Source organism: Nothoprocta perdicaria, unplaced genomic scaffold, assembly GCF_003342845.1.
Source record: "Nothoprocta perdicaria isolate Ctin4 unplaced genomic scaffold, notPer1 scaffold_264, whole genome shotgun sequence".
Taxonomy (NCBI): Eukaryota; Metazoa; Chordata; class Aves; order Tinamiformes; family Tinamidae; genus Nothoprocta; species Nothoprocta perdicaria.
In genome coordinates this window covers 263,018-271,030 of record NW_020455493.1, presented here as the reverse complement: position 1 = coordinate 271,030, position 8,013 = coordinate 263,018, and the positions used below count along the sequence as shown (strand labels likewise).

At 39.3% G+C, this 8,013-nt stretch overlaps 1 long non-coding RNA gene across 1 annotated transcript; it reads left to right on the top strand.

The window, feature by feature from the left end:
* Positions 1 to 462: 462 nt before the first annotated feature.
* LOC112948512 lies at positions 463 to 5,696 on the top strand. Its single transcript, XR_003249642.1, has 3 exons — positions 463 to 494; positions 1,455 to 1,526; positions 5,385 to 5,696. It is a non-coding gene; the product is annotated as an uncharacterized LOC112948512 (long non-coding RNA).
* The last annotated feature ends 2,317 nt before the right edge of the window (positions 5,697 to 8,013 follow it).

The following is an 8,013-nucleotide window of genomic DNA, read 5'->3' as shown; positions in this document are numbered from 1 at the left end:
TGCAAGCTACTGCATATTGAAAATCTCAACATTGTTCTAGTAGAACTGCTTAATTCTCTTTTTTACTCTAGCTTAAACTTTGAAAAGATCTTTCAGATATCCTTCAGAAAATTGGAAATTTTCATTTCATGGGTAGTGTTTTCACTCCTAGGTAGTCCCACAGCTGAGCTCTGAGACCAGTTCATTCCTTAAATAATAGTTGTGAAACAGAGCAACCTGGCAAGATGCCTGTGATCAGCATCACCTGAGCAAGGCAACATGCATTCTAGGTGTGCTCATGGTGATTTGCCTTGTACATAATTCTTTCAGGAAGTGCTGCTGTAGCTTGGAGTTGGCAGAAGGTTTTCTTTGGGCCATGCAGATGTTAGGGAGAAAGCAGTGCTCTCATTTCCTCTGGAATATTTCTCTCATCCCTGGCGATGACACGGCATTGTGAGGAAGAGTTAATTGTCCAAATTTCCCTGTCTACAATGGCATGCTAGACAGGGACAATGGTATGGTGTGGTAGATTATACAGACTCCTTCAATTAGACCTGCTTGTTATGTTTTTCTTCAGTTGGGCTTTTTTATGGTTTTTTTTTTTTTTTTTTTTTTTTTTTTTGAGGGAATGGAAAAACCCATAGGTGATCATTCTGTGCTTCTCCTCATAATGGCTGGAGCTGTTTAATTTAAAAATTGGTTTGCAATAGTACTATGATGCTGTTAAGCTCAACTTTGAGCTTGTTCTGTGAGGTTGCTTAGTATTTGCTCCAGGACAGATTTTGCTCTGAGCTGTGCTCATTTCCCTTCTACCCCCAAGATGCTATTTTATTCTGCAGCTGTAGTTTTTATTTGATTATAACTTTATTTGATTTTTGAGTGCTACCCTATGGGATGTGCCATATAAAAATCATCTCTTCCTTTTTTTCTGCGTTTCCTTTCTTTCAGAGTTTCTAATTTTGTTGCTTCTACTTTATTGTTTGTATAATGTTTGGTATACTTTACAATCCAGTGCACTATCATGAGCGTAATACTTCTAGTGCAACTTTTACCTAGCAAATGTGCTAATGAATAGGCACAAAATAGAAAATTGATCATTCTTGCCTCATAAAAAAAATCTGTCTGGCAATAAATACACAGGAGGAGCATTCAAAAACTTCCCTTAAGTGAGACTTCTTGGGATATGAGATCAAATGGTTTATGAATTAGAAGATTTGCTCAATTCTATGCTGATGTGTTTTTTTTATTTTTCTCCTTCTGTTAGGAGAGATATATTTGAAAGAGACAAAAGTCTACTCTAGAATGACCAAGCACCGAAGGAAAAAAAGACAAATTAAACTTAAGAACCCCTGGAGGAACCAAATTTTCAGAGCAGCTGTTCAAGTAGACGTACTGAGTTGTATGTGCTTAAGTGTTATGCTGAGTATTATAGCATATTTCACTAGAAAAGATTTTGTTGTGTCATTTTTCTTCAGAACAACAAACATGGAAGGCCATACTCAGACATGGAAGGCCATACTCGGAGACAGGCTGTGAATAACACACAGGTGAGTCTGTGAAGATTAATGCTTACTTTGCTTTTAAGCAGCTGTCATATTAGGAATATTATAAATGTACTATCCATTAAATAGTCTGTTTAGAAATCTGGTCACAATGATACAGTCTTATACCAACAGTATCGAGATTGTGAGAACTTGAGCTATTAGAGGACTGCTTTTATTTATTTATTTGTATCAGTTTCCTTATTATGACAGAAGCAATATTTCAATGTTTGGAGTCGGTTACCAGTACTGAGGATTCTGGTTTCCATAATTACATTTGAGATGTTCATTTGCCGAGTTGTTCAGTGTATTTTTTTGAGATGAAGTCTTTCCAGGATAAAGCTTTTTTATGGAAATATGCCTTGGCATTTGGAGTAAGGGGACAATCCACTGTTGTTCTAAGCTGTAACTACTTAAGTCTGTGAAGTTCCACACTAGAATTTTACATCAGCAACTATGTTTATTTCTTGAGTATCTGAAGAGTGCAATTGAGACTCACACATCTTTATAGATGGTCATAAAGACAGTAAATCAGTGAAATATACAGAATATGAATCACATAAATAGATTTGCATACATTTGTTGGTTTCAAATCTGTAAATGCATTTTTTCAGAAATATGAAAGTGGAGATGGACACAATTTAGAATGCTGTCTTTAAAAAATAATCATCTTTTTTCTTTACTTGGAAAACTTGATGTATTTTAGTGGTTCACTGGAGGCAGGTTGTATACAAACTGAGAACTCTTCACTAAATAACAAGTGTTCTTTCTAAAACTTTTATGCTATCATTTTCTGTTGCCAAAGACATATTTAGGTGTTAGATATCATGTTAATCAAAGATTTGCATGTGAAATTAGATTGCCTTTGAACATGTTATTTTTACATTTAATGAAAACATTAGTGTAGTTCAACTACTTGAGCAGACCTGTACATCACATATGTATAGTGGGAAAGAAGCAAATACTCAAATGAAGTAATCAATAGATCTGATACTTAAAATATGCCTCTATTTGTAAAAAGAGTAGGGAGTTTTCTTTGTTTGCTTTCTTCTATCCTGTTGAGTTTTTCATGATACCTGTTTTGTAGACACTTCTCCCAAAATGGACACAGACCATCCTATAAAACAGTAGGTCCTATGCATGGATTTCATTTAACAAAAGATCCAAACAATAACATCTCACAACGTTATCCGTCAGGCACAAGAGTACCTTCCAAGCAGGTTTAAAAGCCCTTGACATAACCTTCAGAGCAATGCCTCCTTCTTGCGACTTCTCCCCTCAAAAACATTCTAGATGGGGTGGTTTTTACGGCAATCATTTGACCTTCTTGTAGAGGGCATTTGACCTGATTGGTGAGACTGCCATGACCTCACCTACTGTGTTTGCCCAAATAGGTCCCTTCTGCAGCGAGTAGGTTGTCCTCAAGTGTCTCATGCTGGGCTTGAGCTCTGAAAAGACAGTGACAACCAGGCTGTGTGTGTATATGCCCCAGGATCTGCCCTCTCTTCTGTGCCTGGCCTAGCCAGCTGGATGAACTGCACTAAAATGCAATAGATTTTGTGGGTTATTTTCTCTCCCGCTCTCTCTCTCTCTCAATATCTGGACAGTATGTACTGTTTAGGTTTCAACTCGAAGGCATCCAGCCCATGGAGTCTTTCCATTTTCTCAGTTTAGAACGATGTACCTGACATTCGTGACACTGGCATCTGCCTGACACATGCAGTACTTGCATGTGGTGTTTTCATAACTCTTTGCAGAGTCATATTTACAAGTGAGCAACTCAAAACACGTACTGATTTTATCAGGGGGAGAGCTCTCAATATTTTCCAGAGCGGGGGGTGGGGGGGAGGGGGAAAATCCCTTTTTCTGGCTAATAGTACAAAATTCATTCCACACATTGGGGGAAGGGGAAGAGAGAGATGACAGTGTTGTGGTATACTGGAAGTTAGGTAACTGTTTTTAAAAATATACTGTGTGAACTAAATAAACTAAAAGAATAATAGTACTTCTGGCAGTATTTATCTGGCACATGTTTTAACAATGTTCCATTATATGACTTCACCAAAAATTAATCAGAGGAGAGTGGAGGCAGGTTTTTCCTGTTGATTTTAGAGGCTGTAGATGCCTCTCAGATAGTTTGGTATGAGACCTCATGGGCAAAGACAAGGCCAGGTTCCTGAGCTTGTGTAAATCTTGGTTGGACTTTGATGTCAGGAAAAAGAGAATATCGCCCGTGTAATGCAAGAGTTTTATCGCTTTCCCTGTGGTCTTGCTGTGGGGATGCTCAAAGGCATTCAGTGAAGGGGACAGATGCTGACATAGTGCTGGGGTTGTTTGAGTTTGGTCTTGCAGGTCACGTCTTTGCTCCTAGAGGTCAGGAAGCTCAGGGTGCAGAGCTGAGTGCTGGTACCTTTGATTTGGCTGCGGGGGATGAGATGTGCCATCCTCTCTGCCTTCCTGTTTCATTCAGCAAGGAAACATCAGTATTGATCTCAGAGGCTGATGCTTAGTTCTGGCTGGTAAACAAAGGGATCAAGGTGAACTGGTTGTGTGCCTCATCTGGCCCTGTCTGGCTGGTTAGGTGAGATATTTCTTATGACTGAGCAAAATCAGCACCTGCAGCCATGCTGATAAGCCCTAGAGGGTGGCTCTTCAAGAAATCCTGAATTCAGGTACTGGCTGTCTGACAAATAAATATTGCTGTAGAATAAAGGGCTCGTTTGGCACTGTCCCCAGTATTGTAAGGGTACCTGGCAACAGGCCCTGGAGAGGTACAAGAGGAATGGACTATGAGCCAATAACCAGGACAGGAGTCTAAGTCTGCCTCTGGATATGTGCTGGAGCAGGTGGTGATTACGACCAGTAAATGGAGGGGCAAGGATGCAAAATGAGCTCCTGTAATCTTGCTGTCCAGCCTAAGAAGGCTTAGGGCCATCCATGCTCCTGGGCTTACTCCTGGAATTATGTAAAACTGCATCAGTCCTACAACACACAGTTTTGCAAACTGTATAGCTAGTATGATACCTCCAGGAAGTATTGTATTGCTCTTCTCTGAAACTGCTAGCAATTCTTCTCATATACTCCTTGCTTAAGTGCTACAAGTCATTGTAGAGAAAATCCATTGACTTATTCGTAGGAATTAATCACTGTAAAGGCGAGAGTCACTTGTTTAGCCTCTTTCTTCAGAGATACGTGCTCATCTAGATGTCTAGTGAAAGGCTGTGGATCAACTGGGAGACTTTCCAGCCAAGTATCGTTCTACTCTCAATTAGCAGGTTGCATCTCTCCATTTTTGCAATCTCAGAATAAGTTGGTCCTGAAGTTGCACATTCAGTTTGTCACGGCACTCTCCTTAGAGCACCAGCATGCAGGACTTAGCTGTTCAGTGCCAGTCAGAGCTGTATGCAGTTACAGCAAGCTAGGATATCTACCCAGCTGAGTTCAGCACAGTCCCCAACGCAGCACAGCATGTGAAAAGCTGATTTGCCAGAGGACAAAACACAAGCCCTGTCTTTGCTTCATGCAAAATGCTGTACCAGTGTTGTAATACTGCTTTTATTCCCAGCGATTACTCCTGGGGTCTGATAGCACCAAAGATGATGCGCAAAAATGATTGTGTATGTCAATTGTATTGACAATGTTGGAACACGAATATTATGTGTGCCGGGATGATGACTAAGGGAGACAGGAAGGGTCCATGGTAGTGTGCATTTGGGAAGGGAGCTGTAAAGCAGGTTGGAAAGCGCTGCCTATGGTTATTGGCATGCAACTGGCCATGATGAAGTAAGAAAGGGTTTAAAAAAGTTGCCTCCCTAGGGCTGAGCTATCTGTTCGTGTGTGTTCACTTAGCCTTCTCCTTAACAGGGAAAAACCACTAGCCGTTGGTGAAGGAGTCTGCATTAACACGCCTTGCTCAGAGCTTCCCTACTCGCTGCTACTGTGTCTACCTGACAAGCCACGACTTGTTAGTCAGCTTTATGTGTCTCCATCTGATTCATCTTCCTATATCCCTAGTATGTGGTTACTCTGCCCTTAGCAGGACTTGCTCTTAAAACGTTTCAAGCATCCATGAGGTCTGGTGTAAGCATGAGCGTAAAGAATGGTTTGTGAAGAGCCTTTTGGAAGTGAAGGAAGGCACAATAACTTTCTGAAATACCTGCTTATAACAGCATGCCAGCAAAGCCCGCTGGAGCCTGAAAATATATGGAGCTTGCTTGTGGTAGAACTAGATAAATAATGATGCACCTAATATATTACACTGATGAAGTCAGTACAAATGTTTTACAATAAACAAAAATATCCCTTTCACCTCTTTCTTTTTAATAAAAATAATGATTCATAATAAGCTAACTATGCTAGTGGTAAGATCTTGTGCATTTAGGGAAATAAAAATTATTTTTCATAAATTTTGTTTTCAGTTAAGCATCTGTTCTATTTGTTTCTCTTGGGATATATGTATTAAAACTTGCAAATGTTCACTGTAATTTTTACTAACTTGATCCGTTTATTCATTAGTTTTATTAATGTGTTCCCTCATTTCCCCTGCTCCCTCCCTTTCAAGCCTTAGTTGCGATTGCTGTTTTTTAGAATGGGGAATTAACTAGACCAGCAGTTGTTGGGTCTAATGTCTATTTTTTTTTTATGTTATTTTAAATATTGAACTAGAAAATAGCCTAGAAAGATAATGCAAGGAGAATATCTGACAACTGGGGAGGTCATACAGTGGTTAGACACCTGTGTCCAAACTTCATTTTGCTGAGATGCTGTGCTGGAGTGGGTGCTTAGCACTTTTACTACTGCTTCACATAACTAATCTCCATGTTCTTCATTTATACAGGCTAGTCTGAAGTGTGTCTGTGCCTAATGTACAGACTCACTAGGCCGTGGTACAGACCGTCTGGCACAGACCAGCTGTGCAGCTATAGAAAGCTCAGGGAGCACATCGGGTCATTCCTTCCTCTCCATATACTTTTACCTGAAGGAGAACAGGGTGGTTGGAGCGATCCCGTTGACTTTGATGCCACTTTCTTTCACGGGCAATGTCTAATCTTAAGAGTTTTTGCACTTTTCTAGAAAGATTCTTTCTAGTGGAAAAGTTGAGAGCTCACAATTTTTTTATAGCTCAGTGTGATGTGCTGAGGGTGGTTAGACCATGGGTTTCGGTGCCCAGACCTGTTATTTATTTGGATTCTCAGCTTTTACGCACAAGATACTTTGAATATTGCATCTGCTATTTGTAATAGATGCTTTAGTAAAGCTCATTGTACCGAATAACTTTGGTATCGCCTCATAGTTGGAATAGATTCAAGATATTTAGCATGAATTAATATTAAATAAGAGAAAGGAGATCTGCTGTAATGCAAGTTTCACTGGAAAAGGCGAAGGAAGTTTCATTCTGCATGGAGATATTCTGATCCTTATTAGCTAACACAGATATCATTTTTCCTTTGGTCATACAGTTGCACTTGGTATCAGACTTTGTATTAGGTGAAGAGGAGGTAGGCATAGGCATAAAGGGAGCATGCGATAACCCCGAACATCTAAGCCTATATCCAAGAGAAGAGTAGATTTGAAAGAGAAATGGTGATTGTCTAGAAAGACTTAATTGCACTTTGCTGAGTTTGGTAACTAACAAAAGCTGCTTTTTAGCTTCTGGATGAGGATCTGTGGAAGAAAAAAAATATGGAAAGGTTCAGATGAGCCTAATCTAGAGAGCAAAGTCTAGCTGGACTCTTTCCCTAGGTATCAGCAAAGCCTCTCTGAAAGATTATTTAGCTCTAAGAAGATTCAAAGAATTTTTTAGATTCAAATTAAAAGCTGGGGAGGAAACCTCACTTAACCTACTGAAAGGCAGTGTAATTCCTCTGTGCATTGTGTTAAGATTCCTTAGATGACGGCAAAGATATGTGTGATTAAAACCTTGCTATGCTAACTAAGAAAAGACTTCAATAAGCAGCTAATTAACTCTTTATTCTTAACAGGCTTGTGGCACTGGCAATTGCCAGATGTCCTTTGCAAGTGTAACTACAGAGGTAAATTTACTGTAAAATATCTTCATGCTACGCCTGCTATATTTTTGAGAATAACTTGTGGCTCTTCAGAAAGTTTAGGCATATTCCAGAAACTGGGCCCTCTCTGACCTCTGAAATGTGCAGGTGAGGATTCAAATACCAACAGTGACATTGGTTTTTTTTGGCTTTGTATTTGAACAGCAACATCTATGAAGATTTGAGATCCCCCAATCAAGATCTGAGAACCCTGTTGAACTCTCAGATCTTTGATGCATTCCCAAGAGATGTATTACGCACTAATAATACAAATTTCTCCTCATTTTTTGCTCTTGGGAATTGTTGTCATTAAAAAGAATAATATTTCTTGGCACTGAGCTTATCAAATGGCAAATGTGTGGTGAGGAAAAAAATATGGATTGTTTCAAAGCTTTTTTTTTCTTTCCTTTTTTTTTTTTTTTTTTTTTTTTTTTTTTTTTTTTTTT